Below are 22,398 nucleotides of genomic sequence, written 5' to 3' on the forward strand. Positions count from 1 at the left end.
CCGGAGGGATGACTCAGTTTTTGCTGTGGTGAGCGTCGGTGGAGTCACACACTCCATCTTGGCTCCAACGTAACCCCAGACAGCAGAAAATCAGAGGGACGTATCCCACAATCTCCGGCTGCAGCTCGTCGGGACGTGTGTTGGTAACGAAAATGAGTTTGCACATAAAAATAAATGGCATGTTGCCTATTGTGAAAAAAAAAGAAGAAAAAGAAAAAACATGACATATATTACATGGTTGAGATGTCTGGGGCATTAAAACCGGCTGAGCCACATTAAAGAATATGAGCAGTGGCTGCCACATCAGCTTTTATTTCAGTTATTTTCAAATCTCTCAACTCCGTTATTATTTTCTCATTTTAATCTCACTCGTCCGCCGCTTCTCTTGGCCTCTTTTGGTCGGGTCGTCTGCCTGGCTTCCACTCCTCTTTCCCCCTGTCCTCCTCTTTTCCGTCTCCCTTCATTATTCACAGCTTTCAAGGGGGGAACTGCTCTCAGGCTCAGCAGACCCTGAGCCAAACCCACCTCCCCCTCTCAAGCCACGACTCCTTCCCTTCCGTCTCCATCCTTCTCTCCCCGGCAGCACCAGATGAAGAGCGGCCTAGACAGGCTCATCAATAACACGAGGAGGATACAACACACACACCTACAGATCCAGCCTGGCTTCTTATATTCAACAATTACATGCTGTCGTCTTCCTTCCCTCCTTCCACACTATTTCAGTCTAATTAAATTTAAGCCTTCACTCCTCCTTTTTTTTCCTCTTCCCTCCTCCCGGAAAGGCAGATCCATATCCAACACCACCGCTTCTCCTTTTTCCCCCTTTCTCTTCCTTGTCCCTCTGACAGAAAAGATTGACGGTTGACAGTGTTCCATCTTTCCATGCCCACCCCCGACGCCCCCCCCCTCCTCCTCCTCCTCCCCCCTGCTTCCTCTTACTCCTTCCATCAACCAGTCCTGAAGGCTGGACTTTAATAAATGTCACATCACATCAAGCGGAGCAGCATCTGTGGAGCAGACAGATGCGAAGGGAACGGGAGAAAGAGGGGGCAGAGGGGGCCTCCCACTAACCTCGGTGGAAAGAGGCATCAGAGGAGGGTAGGGTGACAGCGCAATTAAGTTCCCTTTCGTCTTTGGCTTTGCCCTGTTTCCCCCATTCTGTTTGCAATATCCCTGCGCAGTGCTCATGACCTTTTAACCTGCGTTTAATTCAAAAGTGCTCTGGCCATGTGTAAAACACACCGCCTCTCTTTCGAAGGGGCGAGTGATGATGCTGAGGAAATGATTGTGGAGGAGGTGAGATCTTGAATGTTTTCCATGATTGCAAAAAAAAAAAAAAGTGATGAAGGAAAGAGGAGGAGGAGAGAGTGAAAGCAGAGCGTATAGGAAGGCAATATGTGCAGGTCTTTAACGGTGTTTATGTACGTTGAGTTCACACACGAGTGCTTCCTTTATGCATCGGCATAATAAGTGTGTTTTCGTGTTTGCATTCCTTTCAACAGTGGAATGTATGTTTGACTGCTGGCGCATGTAAGCGCATGTCGCAGCGTTTACACAGAGCCGGCCCTGGAGCCAGAGTCAGCTCGCACTTCCTGTGTCTCATCCAGCCAACCCAGAATCAGAGGCGAGTTTGCCCCCCCCCCCGCGCATCAGTGCCTCGGTATCAAGTGCGCTCCACTGAGCAGGGGGAAGTCTTTTTCATGTTTGGCATTGTTTCAAAGTGTTCTCTTCAGAAATGACCCTTGGATCGGTAATTGGCTGTCCTCAAAGCACCGGCTGCAGCTGTAGTCTGACCGGCAGTCGTAAACTGAAACAATTCAAAATCAAAGGTAAACGTATAACCGCCCGGATGCTGCTGCCACGCTGGTGCGTCTGAATGAAGTGTTCACGTTCCGAGCGGGATACGATTAGTCCGGCACACTTTACAGTCGACGTGGCAGCATGACGGTGTCACACCAAAGCTTACTCTCTATGCAAACAAAAGCTACCACTTTCTCACAAGGCCTCTTTTAACTGAGCTTGTTGTCATTGCTGCAATTAAGAGGAATAAATCACTGTTATTGCTTTATATAATCAGTGATAAATATTATTTTGTTTTTGTTTGGTGGAGCTTAGGTCGGGGGGGCACTCATGACCTTTATTAATGAAATGGTCACTTTATATAATTTTGATGAATACATTCTGCTGTTAAACTATGAATATCAGTTCATAAATGGTCATGATCTCCTGCTTTCATTAATCTTAATAGCCCCTCAATATAAAAGTTATGCTACCTGGCAACCCAAATGTCATTGTTATTGGACTCATATACAAAGCATTAGAAATGATGTGTTACCATTAATAGATTAAATGACACATATAAAGCCTCGATTCATACTGCTTTTCTTTTCTTTTTCTTTTACAAAACATGCAAAAATCCATCAACGTGACTCCCGGCGTACTGAATATTTGATAAGGCAGACTGTGAGCGACAGAAGCGGCGCGCAGGACCTCTCAATTCTCCACGAGGCGTCCGCAGGGAACAGGTGGGTCCGGGCTCTGCCTCTCAGGTGGTGTCGGGGGCGGGGGCGGAGGGGGTCAGGCGCTGGACGGCTGCTTCTAATTAGGCTGTCTCAGTGACAAGTGTATCCACACTCGGGCCGTGCCACGTGGTGCTGGGCTTAACTGAGCGAGTAATGGGCGCCCAGAGAGAGCAGCGTGACCCCGGCGGCCCCTCCCCCTCAGGCAATGTGGCCAATTAGATGAACACCGGTAATGCGGTGACGCCTTTGTTTATCTCTGTGTGAAATAGATAGAGTGCTTACATTCACTCGTGTGTGTGTGTGTGTGTGTGTGTGTGTGTGTGTGTAAATGGAGGCCAAGCCCTTGCTACCTGCTCGGGAAACATCTTTCGGGGCAGCATATATCAAACGATGACATTAGCACTTCTAATGGACCACTGGCACTCCATAGCTGATACACAGGGGCCGGCCTCAGGTCTGCTGTCGGAGTCAGTGTGAGCCAGCTTTGTCAGCTAAATCAAATTCGTCACGCTCCATGGATGCTCCAGGTTATTTCAATAAAACCCGAATACCTCCGACTTAGACAATCTTGGAACCACCGTTGCTTAAGTTTATTGAAAATAAGTCACATAGGCCTAGAGGGTGTTTTTTTTCGCTCATAGGTGGGAGACTGGTGGAACTTGTGGCACATTCACACACACATGCACACACAGAGGCACCCCCTCGCCAGCTAAGTAGCTAAGCAGGGCGCTTAGCAGGACCAACAGCAGGGGAAGGGAAAACAAACAGAGGGGCCACCAGTAAATCACCTCCATCCGCAGCAGCTCACTGGGGATTGGATGGCACCGGGAGGCCCTGTGAGAAACAGAAACCAGGGAGGAGGACTCAACGGACCTGTGCGGTGACACGGGGGGACCCGAAGTGTCCGGGCGATAAAGCTGAGGAAACAGTTCATAGCGGTCGACGCTTGCTGGGAGATCAAGAGGCAGCAGATGATACGATGCAGACAACCAATACTAATGTTCCCAAGCAGGAGGAAAGGAAACGAGGCTAGGGCAGGATGGGCGGAGGGGAGAGGAAGACGGGGGGCATGGTCACAGCTGCAACAAATATCATACCGATGATGTCCCTCCCTTTCACGCCCCTGACTCCCCCTCATGCTCCTCCAGTCCCATCATCCTGAGTGGCAGGAAGTGGGGCGTTTGCCCTTTGACCTGTCAGGAATGTTATCCTCCTCTGTCCCAGCAGCAGCAGCAGCAGCAGCAGCAGCAGCAGCAGAGCTCTCTGCCCCTGACGGTCAGGTCGTCCCATCTCATACACATCCATACATGTGTACGGGGAGTGCAGAAAGCCTACTTTTTATCCACTGCAGTTCTAAATCTTCGAGGCATATTCACATAACTCACAGTCTGTTTTGTTCCACAAAGTGTGAACGGTTGTCAGAGACGGCGCCTCAGATAAGGTGCCACAGGTAGCCTGGGGGGCTCGGATCGGGGCCTGTCCGTCCCGGTGGCTCGCTGCCAGCCGCAGAGTGACGTATTGCACTGGGTCTTGGGTGAGCTGCCTCCGGTAACGACTGTGAATGGGCTCCATCTACGGGCCATTACTCCGGGGACTCGGCCGAGGTAGCAGGGTAATGCTGACTAATGGAGATGAACTTTTTCCGACTGATGAATAGTCTACACCGCTGATGAGGCCGTGCGACGGCCACTGTCTGTGTTTCCCTTTTGCTTATTTGTCCATTTCCAAAGCAATGGCCATTAGGAGTGAAAATCGGTTGGCATTGAGCTGTAGATAACTTATTGTTGAATGGGAGGGGAGTGCTTATTCCAGCTGGCTATTAAACAGTGAATCTATTAGAGTGTACAGAGCTGAGCGAATTAATTTGGGGATGTTTTCGCCCAGTTGGAGCAGCGGTATTGGATTTCCCGCAGTAAGCTTTTTGTAAACGAGATGAGCGAGGGGCAATACTGCACATATCTCCAGTTATGTAAGCTGTTGACACACTTCGTTACCAATATTTTCTAGGCTTCAGACTGTGGTGTTGGAAAAGGGATTCTCTCTCCGTGCCTCATACAGTAACATATCAGGCATATACGTCGTTGCTACGAAAGTGACCCCTCGCCCACCTCCACGGACCACTTCTGGCATGCGGCCCTCAGGCACTTTTCGGGATGGCTCGGTTTACTCTCATCGCCCTATTAGATCCAGATGAGATCCAAGCCTCCTCCTCCTGCCGACCACAGCTCTGTCTCAACTGTTTCACAATTCAAAGCAGATGGTGGCTCACACAAGCCAAAGCTGGGGCTGCTGCAGTGCGCGCTTGCCAGGACAAGACAGGGGCCATGTTTGCTAGCTCGCAAATTCTCTTCCATTAAAGGGAGCGTGATTGAACGTCAGCAGCTGTTAAGCTGAGCTGAAGCTCATATACTGGAATAATAGTTTGATTTAAAAACATGGATCTCAACGGCGGCTTTTCTTCTTGCGCAACGAGAGCTGTCAATCATGATTGTATCTGCGGCGCGGCCGAGGCATGATCTCATAAAAGTCCGGTGGTAATGTGAAACACAAGATTGAGTGGACACCTCCCATGTTCTCTTATTGGGCGCGTCGTGTTGAGCCTGCGAGATATGCTCACACGCTCATAAAAGCCTCCCGTTATGCGTGCGTTCGCTCCGAAGCTGAACTGTGTTCGACACACCTATGTCAGTGGTGATGTGCGTACGGATAGTCTTGTGCCAGAAATTCAAGAAATTAGTTTGTTTTCACAGGGTGGAAAAAATCTGGGCTTTAAGGGCCACCGCGGAGCACTAAAACTGTGCAGCGAGAATCATTCTAATAAAATTATTAAGTTTGCTTTAGTAGCTCCTTGAGGCCGGGGGAGGCAGGTTTTTATTACATGTTTTACAGACTGAAAAACTCTTGAGATGTTGAAAGAAATTATATCCCACTTCATATCGGTGTAGGTCAGTGTTGGCACCCAACTGTTTAGCTTTAGTTCAGTTGCTGAAAATATATATTCGTTTTTTGGTAACATTTTTGTAATCTGATTACTCAGGGTTGTGCTTACAGCCCATTTCTGCTCCAAAGTGGCCAAAATGATTAGATATCGGAGAATTAGGAAACGTCCAGGAGGAGATTACAACAGTTCTTAGTCTATATTCATTTTGCGCTCACTGCTGCCACTATTCATAGCCTTATGATCAGAACGAATGCAAACCTGAAAGTAATGTTGAGGTGACATCCTCATCCACTGCCCTCTTCCAGAACTTTGGCAGAGAAGTAGCGCGGTGTCGTCGACAATCATCTTCGCGATGAGACTGACACTGACGTGGGACAACATTTCCTGATTTACATGAAGAGTTCGGTACCAAACCGAAGCAAACGCTGCCGTCACGATGTCTGCGTGCCGCTCCACTTCCCCTCATTGCTTGGGGGGGGGGTGGTGGCCCGGGCGCTGACGTTCTGGGGGTTTCTGTCACCTCTGTAATCTCTGTTTATGTTGCTGTCTGTCCTGCGCATTCAGCACCTAATCGGGTTCCCCCCGGTGCCGGCCCCCGTCATATCGTACAGACGGGGCTTCCTCTCTGACCTTTGGTAACTGGATGACCCTTGACCTTGTCTTTCCACATATGCATTCGCACACAAACACTTCTAGGCCTCCCCCCTTAAAAAATGATGTGTTACGCTGTCCAGCTGCACTCTTGCTAAAGAGGGGAAGAATAGAGCAGGGGCCAGAAAGAGCCGGGGGTACGAGTGATTTGCTGCTTGTCTGGTTTTAACGGGGAACCTCATATTTGATATATTACGTTGTCATCTCTCTGTCTATCTGTCTGTCTCCTTTTCTCTTCCTCTTCCTCCCCTCCCTCCTCTTGTTTGCCACTTTTCTTCCTCGCACAGCAATCTTCCCCCTACAGCAGTTTCCAATTAAGATTAGACCCCCCCCAAAATAGAGGACAGCCAAAACTCTTGCTCTGGCAGCGGGGGCCGACATGTAATGTGATAAATGACTGAGAATTAATAGGAGGGAATAAATAAATGGTAAGGAGGCCAATAAAAGTATAGCACAGACATCATCCTATGGGAAACGGCAGTTTTTCTTCATTGAACTAATTGTTTTCAAATCACCCAGGGACCATTATGTGTAGATAAGCCTCCGCATATATAAAATGGTTTTGACCGTTATACAACCTACGGTTTGGGGGTCCACGTGTGTGTCGGTGTTTCTACCGATTCACGCTAATAAATCCAGGATGTGTGTTCGGATATGCGCTACAGTGGTGGTTTCCTTTGCTATGAGGTGTGTAATTTCTCTTTATTGCCCTTAAAGTTTGTCAAATGACCACTACTTTCAAAAGAAATACAATAAGGATTATGTCATGTTTGCATTTTTGTAATGATTAACAGGCACATGAATTCATTTGAGTTAGAGGTTTGTTTCCAATCAAATTACTTTGCCATTTCTGTTCATTTTCCGAGCGTTTTTATTTGATTTCAGAAACTGTAAATCTGCAGAAGTGCACCTTAAATTTCTCCACTCACAGAGCAGTGAGTACTGTGCCATGAAGGATATCCCATCTGCTGACTGTGTAATTAGCTGCAGCCACAGTGAATCAGAATCTAATGACACGCGGGTAGTGAAAACAAAGTGAGTGAACGTGGCTCAGGCAAATATTTTTTTGTACTTTTTGCACTTTTCTGACAAGAGTCCTTAAAAAACAGTCTAATCGTTTTTGAAAGGTCTAGGGGCAAACGGCGTGGGTGCAGTATGGGTGCGAAATGTACCCCATTTCAATTTCTCTTCAGTTCAGACCCATAATCACCTCTCCTTGAGAATGCCTCTGAAAGAGAATGTGGATTCATGGACTATTTTCTCTCTCCTGAAGTGCCATTAATCTCAGTCCACCGTGATGCCAGCCAACTTCCGCCTTTGAAATGTGCTTTTTTCCTTTGCCCCCCTAGAACCGCTTGCCACAGGTTCATTTTCAGGGAATGTTCATCGGATGTTACAGTTTAAAACCAAGAGGCTACACTGGAATATAAGCCACATTTTTGTTCAACAATGTTTCCACCGCATTTGATCAGAACACCTGATTGAACATTATCGAGCAAATAAACATTCTAAAAAACACACTGAGTGTCTCGCAATCAAGAGGAGGAACGTCGTCGTCTGTTCACAGCCTCGCTTCTTTAGAAATGCGCTATGTTAACAAACGCATACGGCCGCACGACTGCGCATGCCGCAGGCTAGAAGAAGACGAGTGCACCGTACCTACCTTCATACACCCCAGCACAACAGAGTGTTTCCCTGCTGTCCTTAAAACAGCAGGGAAACCCTCTCAGGCGGGCGGCGGGGACATTCATTCGGAGGACAGTGCGCTCCCTTCAGCCCTCCCTGTAAAGAGACGGCACTGTTCACTGCGAGTGTCGACGGGCCCATTCATTCCATCGCACAATGACAGAGCCTCGTCACTGTCTGCGGAACCACAGGCCGGTTACGAGGCAGACGCTCTGAGGGGCCTCGCCAGAAAGAGGTCAGACGAATCTCTGCTGCTCATTTACGTGAATGCGCGCTTTGGTGCACGGGCGCTTGATGAGGCTGCACCGAGGCTATAATTAGTCACTCGGAGGAGCGTCGCAGCATGCGCGGCGGATGGATTGTGCTCCACAAGCCCGGCAGCCGGCGGTGAGCTAACGGATGACGCTGCCGAGCGCTATCCGAACCCTCTGACCTCCGCCGGCTTGGCCGACAGAGCAGGGAGAGGATCAGAGAGCAGAGGGCGAGCCACCCACCAGACAACCCGGAGACAGAAGACAGCGCCTCAGAGCTCGGGAGAGAGACCAGAGCCACCAGTTGAACTCAATTGTTCCATAATTGCGAACGCTCATGGTGGTTCGGATGAATCACGCGCGGCAGCACATCTGGCCCCGACTGCGACAGCATCTCCGCATCTCGCAGGGATGCCTCCGGGCATACGCCGCTCCAAGCGCCTTGTTGGCAACAGCCGTCGACGGCACCGATTTTCAAACCGCCGGGGCAAACGCTCACTATTCCAGCCCCATTCCACCGGTGCAGCCAATCTGGAAGGAAACGAGAGCCCCGCATTTCAGTTTTCTGCTGAGCTGGAGATTTTCCTACGTTTCCAAATAAAGAAAGTGCATCTCAAGACGAGGGGGAAGTGATGACAGTGAACTTGCTCCAGAGTAAACTCTCTTCACGCGAGTCAGCCCCCGCCGTCTCATGCGGGTGGATTTGCTCATGTGTCGTCCGTTTCGAGAACCGCCCGCGGTCGGCCCTCGTTGCCATGCGGTGACTGGAAGGAGCAAGGGAGCACGGGGCAGCGCACGTTCCCCTCCATTGATCTACAGAATGGCAGTCATGTCGGGTTGCCCACTCCAGCGCGTCACAGGGATATATCTGGAGTTCCCCACACTGTTGTAAATTTGTACTGTAGCATTTCTCTTGCAGAGCTTGATTTTACCAGTGTTGGGCAAGTTACTCAGGAAGGGTAATAAGTTTCTTATTACTCTTTCAAAAAGTATTTACATTACCTTACTTATTACTTGGTTTTAAATGTAATTAGTGACGTTACTGGTTATATTCCTATATTACTTTTGGGGGTTCTGCATATTCAGTCATGAGAGCAGCAGGGGGTATCTGATGGTTTTGCAGGACATAAAATGTCCTGATATTGTGTCCAGCTTCTTGTTCTGTTATTTCTGCCCTGGCATATTAAGCAAGGTCCTAACTTTCAGAAGTGAAACAATAATTGTATCATGCCTACGATATATCCAGCGACGGAGCAATTAGTTACTGCCCAACACCGGATTTGACTGGGCACTTCCCCAAAATGACTACGTTTGGCATTTTTTTCATCAGAAAGACCCCAAAAAATGCATCTAATACATCCATTTGAAATTTTTCTTTTATTTTATAACATATTTATATGGAAACGACTTAAAGTCACAGAGAAGGTTGGCGGTTCGTTCACTGAGGCGAGAGCCAGCGATCCTCGGCGACATCGACTAACACTATGAATACAACAAGCACACTTTTTTTTGGAAGTGGCCACAGTGATGTTTCTTTTTGTTACTGCGGCCATTAAAACTTCATATCCATGGGAAGCGGAGGGCTGGACACTGGTATGTCAACACTCGCCGGCAATATCGTTTCAACTATTTCCTGCAGTTTATTTACACTCAGTCTGGCGGTGAAATTCGACAGAGGTTGGAGGTCTGTCATGGGAAGTGATGGGGCCTCCTCAGACGGTTTGGTGCTATAGATCTGTGCCGTACATATCTTTTTTTTATGCATCATTTATTCACATTCAGTGGATTGCTTCGTGTAATTACAGGACTGAGGGGGAACAAACTAAAGATTTAACAAGACAATAACTCTTTTTTAACGTGTTTTTGCGATTGGCTATGTATAACATGTTTTCAGCCAAGTTTAAACAGCTGGGAGCAAGCGTGTGTGTGTGTGTGTGTGTGAGTGCGTCAACTTACTGCATAGGCGTTAGTAGCTGAATGGAGCGCTGATGGGAAACACGTTTTATCCTGCTCATGGTTTTTCCTTTTTCTGGGATCAGAGATTCAGTGAGAAAAAGCGCTCTCCTTGTTTGACGATTAGCGTACCTATGGATTGAACATCGGAGGAGAAATTAGTATCAACATTAAGTCAAATTAAAGTCTCTGTTTTGATCCACACCATGCTCAGCTCATCAAGCCGAAGCATTTGTCTTGTGTTTTTAATGACAAACTTCAGTCGAAGTCTCTGCAGTGTGTGCAGATTTAACGCTGTCTGAATTGATCATTGACGAGCAACCAATGTGCTTTTTACACAGTCGTGTTTCATCCAAAGCCACTTTCGTCAGCAGCTTATACGACCATCCAGAACACCGCGGCATGTATATTCCATTCATCTCCTGTGCTCGACACTTTTGAAATAGACATTTGGACAAGAGGGCAGACAGTGTGTCACTCGGCCCTCTCCTCAGATGAACCTCTGATGCGCCTAGTGATAAAAAAAGAAAAAAGAGATGATGTGGATCATAAAGCATTTTACGTAAGAGGGAGATTGTGAGGGATTATGACAGGGGCAAATGTACACAGCCGTGCGCATAAACACACCGTTGAAGACACCAACAATGCAACACACGCACACAGACGTGATTTGGGTCAACCAGTAGCGGACCGAGGTTTTAATTCTGCTGGAGACTAAAACCTGTCTGACTCCTCCGTGGCCCTCACCGTGGTCCGGTTCTGCCAGAGGACACATTCCTCAGCAGGCTGATAGTTTCTGCTGCTGCTGCTGCTGCTGCTGCTGCCGCGGCTCTGATGGACAGAGAGATGAAAGGGAGGAGGCGAGGAGAGTGTCTTGTTTCCTTTCCAGGAGAGGAAATGCTGCTTGAGCAGGGGGTGTGGGAACGCCAAAGCCAGCAGCGAGGGGCTCAGCGGGGCGCCGGAGGCCTCGTTGGCAGGATGCAAGCAAAAGGGGATTGTGGGAAATTACACAGGATTAGAGCGAGCGTCTAATGCCCTCATCCAGCGGGACATTTTCATCAAGAAGCAGGGCTGTCGGACAGGCACAAAGAAAGGGAGGAAGAAAAAAACTCCCAGCTCCCCTGGATGAGACCGTACAGAAACTTTCTTCTTTCTCCTTTGTGTCACTTCTGCAAGCTGGCACTTCTTGTCCGTGCACATAGAAAGGGAGACAATGAAAAGCAGGAGGAGGATGCTGATGGGTGAACGTCCTGCTGTTTAAACTGTGATTGGGTTTGTGGGCCCCTGCTACAAGTATGCCTTCCTTTTCCCTCCTCTCCTCAGCACTCCACATACAGTTTGTAACCAGCTGGCTCCACGAGGACAAGTTACGGAAATACGTCTGTATTTAGACGGGTCCTTCCTTCCTAAAACAACCAACTCTCGTTGGCTTTATTAGGCGCTGCAAAGGGAACTGAAAGAGTCTGACAGAGCCAGGCGAAGCAAATGACGCCTAAATTAGAACAAGTTACGCTTTATCAGATAAATTGTCTAAATGCAAATGAGCCTTTCGAGAGGCAAATCACATACATTCATGGCATCAGTTTACTTTCTCTAAAGGGCCTGGTGGATCGTCAAACTGCATCCGAGTATCCTCCCCGATATCCAAGAATAGGGATCCAACACTTTCTGTAACTTTCTGAAAGTGAGAATCTGAAAAGCATAGCGGTCTCGGTCTGCGTGCAGACCTGAGACAGTATGCTCTTTTGCTCCGTGCTTCGGGTGAGATTGTCCGACTCTAGCCCATTTTGGACAATTATCGTGACATGCCCCTTGGTACAATGGCAGGCACTCAGAGCAGCAACACTGTATATACCCCTTTAAGTGTTTTCATTTTGTAAAGAATAGCTGGTTTCAAGCCTTCACAACACTTACTTTTGCAGACGTTTTGCGAAGGTAATGCAGGTATGTTCACTCGGGTTTCTTTCAAAAGGTACTGCAAGTCACTAAAGTGCTCATTGCGAGAACTTGGCCGATGTGGACAGTCTCTGGCCATGATTGTTCATTTGGACACGACCCTGTTGTTTAGGTTCTATTGTGAAAGAGCCCGTCAATGCTCGTTCGTCACTCAGTCAAAATGCACCACTGGCACAGCATTAACTCCTTCGCTGAACTGCCTCGTCCATGAGGTGAGGAAGTCCATAAAAGTGACAAGAAGAGCTCAATCCCCTGCTGCTTTTAAAGACGGGGCTGTAAAGTCATATGACTTTACTGCCACTTCACCCGGCCTAATGATACAGAACATTTTGACACACGGGGGCGGGGGGGGGGGGGGCAGCGATCCTCAGCATACATTTCCAATGGTTGCCAAGGGGTAGCAAAACAGGAAGCTGCTCTCTTTATAAGGCAAAATAAAACCTTAATGGCCCTTTTTAATATTTGGTTGCCAAGTGCTGCCTACTCTGGCATGCATTTACTACATGACTTGCCCGGGCCCATTCTCTATGGTCCTCTGTTGAATGCTGTGGGGGAAGCCATTCACTAACCTTGTAGTGGTTTCCATGCCCATTAAATCCGGCTTAAACAGTGCCTATATAGACATGACTGCTTTGTGCAATTAGTCGTGGAGGGATAATTGCAAGGTCACTTAGTGTTGTTGTACGGAATCTGATTAAAAAACCCTAATAAGATGTCAGACCTTGAGAAGGAAGATTAATAGGGCTTTGTAAAGATATCCAACAAAGCATTAAATTTTAATCTTTCACACAGGTTCTTAAAAAATAGATGTCAATTTTAAGCTTATTCGTCTCTACGTCTTATGGTTTAGCTAGCCTTTATACAATTTGGCTTACATCAGAGGATGAGAGACGGCCTTTGATGGCAGGTTTTTTTGGGGGGGGGAGAGAATTGCTGGAAATGCCAAACATACAGAGGACATGTTTGAGATTCACAGCAGAACAAATCAGTGGATCTAACTCTCGGGCAACTTCAAAGTCCCACTGATATGTGAAACTCTGGGGATTTTTCCATTTGACCGATGCATTCCAATTATGTCTTCGTTTTTTCAAGTCCATTTCATTTCATTCTGTCTCCGTCTCTCCCTCTCTCACTTTTGTTCCAAAACAAACCTTCTTGCACTTTCTACACCACCGACCTATTGACTTCCAATTTGCATTCGCCAACTGATAAAAGAGGCTTCTGTTATCCCACAAACTTAAATTCTCACCAGGAAATAGAATGCTCTCCAATTTTTGTGTAAAGAAGAAAAAACACTGTATAATCATACTGTCCACATTTCGTCTTTCATGTCAGGATAAAAAGTTAGCAGAGCTAGGCTAGGCTAAGCTTCCCCTTTCTGAGTGAACTTTCCGTGAGTGGCATGCGCTGACTTTTACACACAACATTTAAAGTTCCCTTTAATCGAGAGACCATTTTGTAGTCACTCACGGTCGGAGCACATCTACAGTTCAATCGCCGGCTGCGGGACAGAATATCCGATTCTCCTTTTCAGAAAAAAGGAAACTCACGTAGCATTTTGAATTCTCTCCAGATTTAGGCCTCTTACTGGCAATGGCATCTGAGGGTCACGGGTATTGTCCACCGTGACAAAATGATGGCCAAAAAAAAAAGCATGATGTCTCAGACACAAAGTTGAAAACAATTGAATCTGGTGGCCGTAATACCAAGGCATTTCACCGCATAAACTGTTCTGTGTTCAACGTTGAAATCGTGTCAATCGAGGAGAGTAATATATCGCGATGGGTGTGGCGATCCCAGCTGACAGTGACATCAGGGAGAAGCAGCAGGAGAAGAATCGAGAGGTACCGGGTGCTGAAAAGAACAACTTGGAACAGATGTCGAAGGTGAAGTCCAAAGTGGTCCCTGCGGTAATAGGATTATTAGGGGCTGTGACCCCCCAATTGTGAGAGCGGCTCCAGTAGAGTCCAGATGCCACATTTCAAAGTCTCAGCCCAGAAGACTGCGGTTGTAGGAGCGGCTAAGACACTGGCCAGAACAATCACACTCCCAGATGTCCTGGTTTCTTTAGAAAAAGGGATTTAAAAAAAAAATAATTTACTTTCAAAATGCAGCCTGTGAAATGTATAGAGTGCAGTCCTGGTAGCCTTCTGTCTGTCAGTATTGAGGTTAGCGCAGCACAGCCTGTAGAGCAGTACTTCCAACGCCACAGACAGCGCGTCACAACTGCCAACAAACACAAACTGATTCTGGTTCGCTAATCCTTCCAAGAATCAAAAAACTGTAGGCGGCAGGACTTTCCGAGCTAGAGCGCCACTAATGTGGAATGGCCACAAATAAGGACAGTGCACAGACAGTCGGTGTTCAAAACCCGAAGACTGTGGTTCTCCTCTGTCTCCCCAGGGCTCGCAGCCCCAGTGTCCCGGAGCGGCGGCGGGGTCCTTCTCCTCCTTCGACCCCGCCCTGCTAGTGCCCCAGCAAATCCTCTCCACGGTTCGAGCAAGAGAGCGTGCACGCAATCATGGGTGCCTTGTATTTGATGATGCATAACAAGAGTGATTAGTCAGTGAGCTCATTGTTCCGTTTGAGAAGTGTGGGGAGAGACCACAAGCTTTGTCAGGAAGCCTTGGTCAAAATGTTGTTTGAAAGTTAACCTCAGCGACCCAAAGGTAGGCAGTGTCGAGTTGTATGTCTGCCAGAAATAACACACGGTTCATCTAGGTATTTCCCTAAGCCCTCCTCTTGTTTCTGGTTAAAACAGTCATTTGGTTTCCCACCTCAAACCCAGCGGGTTTGGCCAAAGGCCACACAGGGTGTCAGGTGTAACGCAGCAATTAAATAAACAGTGTAACTTGAGGAGCGTTTCGCCCCTGCCAGGTTCACAATGGCAGGGACACAATATCGGCAGTTCAAATCTCCAGCGTGCCATGTTTCTAACACCTTCCATCTGAACCTCCTCTGTCACTGGGGGAGTTTTACACGTTCAACTCAAAAGCATTCAATCACACTTCGCCGCCGAGCGAGTGAGTCACATTTATGCAACATCCTCGGGACAGGAAGTGGCACACTCAGCGGTGACTTGAAGGAGAGTGAAGTTCATCGACGTTCATCGTTAATATTGAGATCTTTTTCCGCTGCCTTGATTGAAAACGTTGAATCGGGACGGCAAAACGGGAGAGTCTGAAAATCAGCAGTGGGTAGTACACAGAACAAATGTTGGCACAGTAACTCCACACACAGCCAGTGAGTCCACTAAATATACAGCTTGTCCAGTGTAAAATCAACAGAGTCCCAGCTGGCGGCCTGTTTGTACTGCCCCGGCCACGGTCGAGCTCTATAAACAATGCCGCAGCACAGCCACCGCCCCGCAACTCGCACACGCACCCCCCGTGCACACGCACCGCCGCCCCACCACCGGGGCACTTGTTTGCATTCCCTGCCGCATGACATCACCACTCTGGGTTCAAAAACCCCCACGGGCCGACGGGTTGACCACGACAGATTTGCTGATCGGGTCCAAAGATCGCAAAGTCGTGCCAAGAGGTGACATCAGCGTGTGGAGCTTAGCTAGTGGCCGAGAGATGCCTGGTTGACTCTAAAAAAAACATCCTATTTACACATAGCCACACACACACACACACACAAACACATCCATCACTCCATCCAGCTGATCCATGATGAAGAGGATGTGAAGCATGTGAGTGTGCTGTGGAGCTCTGAGTCTCTGCTACTTATTGTTTCTCACTTCCACTATTTTTGTGATGACTTGACGGTGAGTGGTGTGTTATCACCCCAATACACAACTGTGTGTATAGCAAGGCTGTACAAATATGGAATCAGCATAAAGAATCTGTGCCAGAATCAGCAGCTTAAATAACAAACAAATGTTAAACGATCTTTTATACTTTTTTTTACTCAGTTATTTCATTTTCAACACTGGTACATTTCGAATAAAAAAGTAAAAAGAATGAAACAAAAATGATCAATTGACTATCAATATAAATATATATATATATACCTTTTAGTGCTAGCTTGGGTCTGTGAGTGAGTAACAGTTGCTTACCAGCACATCTACAATATAAGCTCACCAATTTACACCTGCTTGTTTAATTTGCACAAAAGTAAAATGAAGAAATACAGTTATTAATACGTCATGTTACTCTTTACCCCAGTTTCCAGTCTGCATGCTAAGCTAAGCTAAGTTTGTGCTGGCTGAATCTTCGTATTTGGTGTACAGGCGTGAGAGGGGTACCATTTACCCTTGTCTATGTCTCAGCATAGAGGCAATTCATCGTTTTAATAACACCCCCCCCCCCCTTCAAAATGATAACCTATTTCCTTAATGTACTTAAGAGGGATATCATGGTCAGGTTATTAGTCTTCATGTGGAGGGTTGGGGGGTACAGCGAATGTGTGTGTGTGTGTGTGTGTGAGGGTATGTGCTTAGATCTCTGTGTGCATGTACATTACCCCATTGTGGTTCAGCTGAGCGAAAGAATTTTAATACGGGCGACGTTGCGAGTGAGTCACCTCTCGATCGGCAGCCCTCCTTATACGTTTGCGCCTCACAAGCCAGTTCCTGGAAGAAAAACCTTTCATCAGCTCAAAGTGGATCTGTTTTCCATTCGGGGCTGTTTGATTTTTCATTAGGAAAAGAAAAACTCAGACCCCTCCATCCCCACGCCCCCCTTTGACGTGACATTGATGAATCATTTGTCTTTGAAATAGTGATTAACAAACTTTGAGCGACCAGGCTCCTGGAGAGCTTCCCACAGGAGCTCACAGGGGGCCCAGCTGGAGGCCACGCTCACTGCTTGGGAGATGGCCCCTGTAGGACACCACAAAAACCTCTGGGGTTTAAACCTTCTCCTAACTTGACTAGAACAAAGGGCCTAGATGCAAGTCGTCCACTGTTTTACTGACTTCTGACAAAAGGCATCATACTGCAGCTTCTTTAGTGTAATCTACTGGCTGTTAGTCTGCGTGCAGCTCAGGGCTAAATACAAAAGAGGGGATCAAATTTTTGTTTCCGTGCTGAAGAATCTTTCTAATTTGAAATCATGACATTGTTGACCTGAAAGTGATGAAATCCATAAGTCTTTCTCACACATGGTCCGTTTTACAGTTGAAACACATTTGTGAAAAAAGTGGCATTTGGGATTTGGGGGATTTTGGTAAGCCAGTATGTGCTTTCTGTCCCTGTCTGTCCCCTCCTCTGATACAACAAAAACAGATTAAATTGTTCATAAACCCTTGTTACTCTCTGGACTTTTCACTCTTAGTCATAGCAGTAGGCTATATTTGTCCCTGTGGAGGCTAAGAAAGTAGGGGGGTTTTTGCGGCACCCACTACTGTACCAATCTCGAAAATGCCACCTTGAAGAGGAATAAAAAAACACACTTCCTCTTTCGGCTTTTGGTTTCCTGTATTTTTGAATGTAGTCGGGGCATAAAACAGTGAAGCAATACAAACCTTAAAGCAGAAACATCAGTCATCGGGTGGTGAAGATGACTTTTCGGCCTACGTTTCACAAGAGCCGCCCTTAATAAAGGGCTGAGGGAAGCACAGTGTGTGGTAAGTCAGCGACGGGTGAATGACAGGCTAAATCATTATACATTACCATTAACACGCCTGATTGCCTGGCACCGATTCCAGTTCACGAGAAGGGGGCTTGAAATCCCATCAGACGGCATAATCGTGTGTCACAAACACTCGTGTATATATTACAGTTATGTCATGGTTACATACGTTACGTTCGCCCCTCCCGCTCAGCAGACTGGTTGCCCTGGCGACAGATAGTTTGGTTGACTGGCACTTGGGGGAGGAGTCTTCAGCCCCTTTTGTCATCTTGGTGAATAAGCTTTGACTCAGCTTCCTGGCATCGACCCTGGTGGTGTCTGTACTGCAGAGCTAGCGGAGTGTAGTTGCCCTAGCTCTGCGGGATACTGCGAGTTTAATTAGGGTTTGTGCGACTTAAAATCTCACATAATCTAAAGCATGTTAGCCTGTATAGATCAGTCCTCTGTTGCTGTAACCAGGGCCGCAGCAAGGATTTTAGAAAACTGAGGCCTTGAGTCCAAATTTACTTTTAATACTTTTTGTTTATTCGTTTCAATTTTGAATGATACTTTTTGTGAATTTGATCCATCTTCATTACTCTCAAAGCTTTGTCTACACTATCAAGTATGTGACTGCGGCAGAAAACTACACACGGGACAATATCAACTGTCTTCTTTTTTTTGACGCCCCTTTAACTCTAAGGGGCATTTTAGCTACTTTCAGCTCATTGTTTTTGTTTAATGGTCTGCAGGTTCTCTGTTTAAGTTCACTCTCAACACCTTCTTTCTCTTAAAACTGACTTTAGCGCAGCATTAAGAGACAGTAATGTTTCTCAGGGCTTGTTGCACACCAAGAGCAACACTGATTATAGGGCTTACATTCAAGGGGTAGCCAGAAACATGACTCCATAAGAGAGTTAATGGTGCAATATATGTTAATGAACCATTTCAGGTTAGCCACATCTAAGTGATGATATATCAGTGTTGTGTTCACAACCTCCAGTACAGTAAGTAAATGCTGGATTGTATTTTTTTAGTCAAGCGTTTTCGCGTTTTAAGCACATTTCCTTAAATTTGGCCAAAATAACATGCTCTGTGCATTTCAGAAAACTACCTCAATAAAATAGTTAAGGATGTGACAAGATTACAGAGTGTGCCATTCAATGTCCGCCCCACACAATAATTTTATGCACTGTGTTGTTTTGATGAGCAATACAAAGGGGAACAAGTGTCCTCGCCTGGACTCAAACCAAAGATGTGCGCTCCCACTCTTTATAATCTGAGAGCTTTGAGAGGAGGCCTGCAACAATGAGTAGCAGCATGACATGAATACATAAATGAAGTCTTCCGAGGAAGCAGTAGGCGGTTGCAATAGTGAGTTTTGTTTCCTGAATTCATTCAATTCAAGAATAGAAACGTTTTCTTTTCATGTGCATTATTGGAAATGCACATAAAAATAGATGTTTGAAAACATGCATTTTGAAGTGTCTATACCTTTTTGGCACACTGAGGCTCACAAAGTCTTTTCTACTGCAAGTTCATCTCATCCTGGGAATCACCGGCTTCCATTCGTCTCAAAAATCCATTAAAGCAGCTTGCAGAGACCGCTGCACTGATGAACACAATCCATCAGGGTAAATGAGACAATTTGTTCCTCGCATTTTTTTTTTCTCCCAACATGATTTCAAAAAGACAGCATTGATTGCAGTTACAATCATGTCAACAACAGTTTAATTCTGCCAGAAATGAACAGGATCTTACTGCACATCCCCTGTCTTATCTGTCTTATCTCGTTGCCGTTCCACTGCCAACAAAAGTTTAAAATGAAAACTTGTTTTATTAAGTGGAGTATTTAGCAGCCTATTGAGATCCCGATAGAAATGACTAGTTGTCTCATTTAATGTGATGGATGGTATCTGCTGGTACAGCACTTTGTCTCTGTCAGCTGTTTTTTTTTTTAAAACAATAAGCCATAAATCCTGGATGCCAAATAAACCTTCTTGGGTAGTTTGTAGTTGGAATGAAATGGTTTTCCTTTTTGCAAGTCTACTGAGCTCCAGTGTCAATCTTAAAAAACATTTCTGTTTGATTTGGCATTCACGACAGTTATGAAAATGTGACTCACTTCGGGAGGACCACGAGTGTACCCGAGAGCAAGTCTTACATTTTGTTGCGAGAAAGGTCCTGCAGCCTTGCTCTTCACTGTAGAAAAAAACCCAATGACTGCTTAAAATAAGTTGTTATTTACTGTAGGGAAAGGAATGTTAAAGTTACTTTTAAAAGTCTGACTCAAAATGTGTAGGAAATGCCACGCCCCTTCACCAGAAAAGTGGAGATTCTGAGACGGTGTCCAACTGTGACATCACAGTGGGAGAGAAAAGTGAACCAGTGGTTCAGAGCCAGGCTGTAGAGGTTTAGCCAGCTCACCAAAAAAAAGACAGGGTGGTCTTTTTTCACACTTTGGGCTGGCAGGCTCCACAGATACCCAAATTACGTGCACAAACACTGAGACAGAGTGATTTCTTTTTGCATGATATGTCAACTTTAATATACATGAGGCTATGACACAGTTTTGGATGAGACAGCTGTATAACAGAGTTGACATGTTTCGACAGTCCTATGTATTGTAGCCTCGATGGGCCTTTAAATCAAGAACTGAGCCAATAATAGTGTTTTAAAACTAAAATGAAATAATAAGGGTTTGTTAGACTTTTCCCAAAAGAGTAGTATCCTCCAATGTGAATACTAATCTTTCTCTATGAGAAAGTCCTCACATCCACCCCCCCTCAGCTGGTGACCACAACTCACCAGCGTATTTTGTCCTTGACCTCGAGGAGGGAAAAAATAATGTCCATAGTTCCAGGAGAATAAGATCGCATTACTCGGACTGTCAGTCATTGAGTGGGCTAATGCTGATTGATTCTCTCGTTTCCGGCAACAAGTCAAGTGACGGCTGCATTTGTCTGCCCTAGTCTGCAGTCGTCCATTTGACAGAAGACAAAGGTAACAAGTAACGAAGTCCGTTTTAAACTCAGCAACCCTTACTTTGTTTTTTTAATCTGTAGTTACATTACAAGTTACTGTAATTGCCTAACTCCCCACACTGGTGGCGACGGATGAGGATGGCTTTGAAAAAAATCCCGGCCTGGACTTCAAGTTAGAGCTGTAAACATCATATTGGCAGTCAGCCGAGCAATCGCCACGGGTTTCAGTGTGTTGCGGGACTCCTGCCGGCATGAGTGTTTATTTGACAGGACGGAAACGTGGTCCCTGGCAGGTGTCCCAGTGCGTTCTCACAACATGCTTCCCGACTCTGAAACCACCGTCTGAGCCCTCGGGGGAGACCCGGGGCTCCATCTCCAAATCAGTGCTCTGACATGCTAACGTCCATGCTACCATGCTCACCAGTGTCAGAACACGTTTAGCAGGTGCCATGTTTACCATCTTCGCCCGTGTATTGGGCATTCACATTGGACAATTGACATTCAGATGAGATGATGCAAGATGAAAACGTGAAGGCTCGGATCGTTCGAAACCAGAAATGTCGACCTCATGGTGGCGCCAGGTAAAAGGTCAAGGGGTCATCCAAATCCGTAGAATTGATTATTTGGATGCCATCGATATTCATACCTAATTTTATGGCGATGCATGCAACAGTTTGTCAAGACGTGTGAACCTCACGGTGGCGCTAGAGGAGAGGTCAGGGGATCAGAGGGTCAGTGAGATTCCTGGGGGAAATCTCCGCTCGACATTTACTGGCAGTCTGTCCAACAGTTGAGATATTTCAGGAAATGAGAGTCGCACAGTGCTCGGTTCTCTACTGCACTGAGGCATTTTGAGCGTTTTCTTCCATTTTTCTAAATACATAGCGAAACTGACCTCAGCAGTTCCTCCACAGCGCTACTCTGTTCTTCTGTTCTCGCTCGGACAAAAATTCCCGGGCAACAGTTGCGACAGAGATTGGGCATTTCGGTGGTTCTGCGCCTGAGAGGCAGCAGGAGGGAAAGACCTGTGGGCTTCCCACCAAGCCTTTCTCTGAAACAGCTGTCAGCTTCCTTCTGCCTGTCACAGTGGCCTCACACACATCTCAGAGGATTTGTTTTCCCCTCTCTTCTCCACGTAAGACTCTCGCGCAGTTTCACTTAAGGCCACCAACAAGCTCTGTGTCTGTGGGACAGAGTGGTTATAGTGTTGAATATTTTATTTTAACACTAGTTGGCGTAGTCAAAACATAGCTGCGTGCTTCTGCATCACGCTGGAATTCAATCTAAGCCGCGATACATTTTCTTTTCTCTCTCTCTCTCTCTTTTTTTTCCAGCGGGCTTTGATATTGAGAAGGCAGGGCAGTGTTTTGACAGCTTTCAGATTGTGATGAGAGAGAGAAAAAAGAGGGGGGGGGGGGGTGTGGGGGGGAGAGATGGGAGAGGAAAAGGGAGCGGGGGGGGGGAAAGGAGGGTGTGGCCGAGAAGGAATCCCGGGCTGCTCAATGTCACACAAGGGAGGACTGCAGGGAAAACAAAAGGACGGGGGGGAGGTCAGACGGACCGGCTTATCGGAGTGTTTGTGCAGATAGAGGGGAGCAGACAGGCTGCCTGAGCCACAGCAGGATGGGGAAGTCAATCCAGGGAGAAGAGACACACAGCGGAGGAAAACACACACGTATACTATGCACTGTACCCCCACGCTCACAGTGTGTCGAGTAACACTGCAGAGAGGCTCGGGGTGTGTGGGTATTTCATGAAACAACCCCCTCGCTCTCATCCTCCACCGAATCTGCTCACTAGTACGGGAGTCCAATGGAGGAGGAGGAGGGAAAGTAGGGCACGTCTGCAGATTTAATGAGGCAAAAAGAAAAAAGAAAGAAAGCGCTGTGTGACGAG

At 46.8% G+C, this 22,398-nt stretch overlaps 1 long non-coding RNA gene across 1 annotated transcript; it reads right to left on the reverse strand.

Annotated features, from left to right (window-relative positions):
- Positions 1 to 944: 944 nt before the first annotated feature.
- Positions 945 to 17,726, reverse strand: LOC118286616. Its single transcript, XR_004785421.2, has 4 exons — positions 17,581 to 17,726; positions 16,431 to 16,539; positions 10,008 to 10,136; positions 945 to 8,582 (listed from the first exon to the last, which is right to left on the reverse strand). It is a non-coding gene; the product is annotated as an uncharacterized LOC118286616 (long non-coding RNA).
- Positions 17,727 to 22,398: the final 4,672 nt, after the last annotated feature.

Source organism: Scophthalmus maximus, chromosome 15 (assembly GCF_022379125.1).
Source record: "Scophthalmus maximus strain ysfricsl-2021 chromosome 15, ASM2237912v1, whole genome shotgun sequence".
Classification (NCBI taxonomy): Eukaryota; Metazoa; Chordata; class Actinopteri; order Pleuronectiformes; family Scophthalmidae; genus Scophthalmus; species Scophthalmus maximus.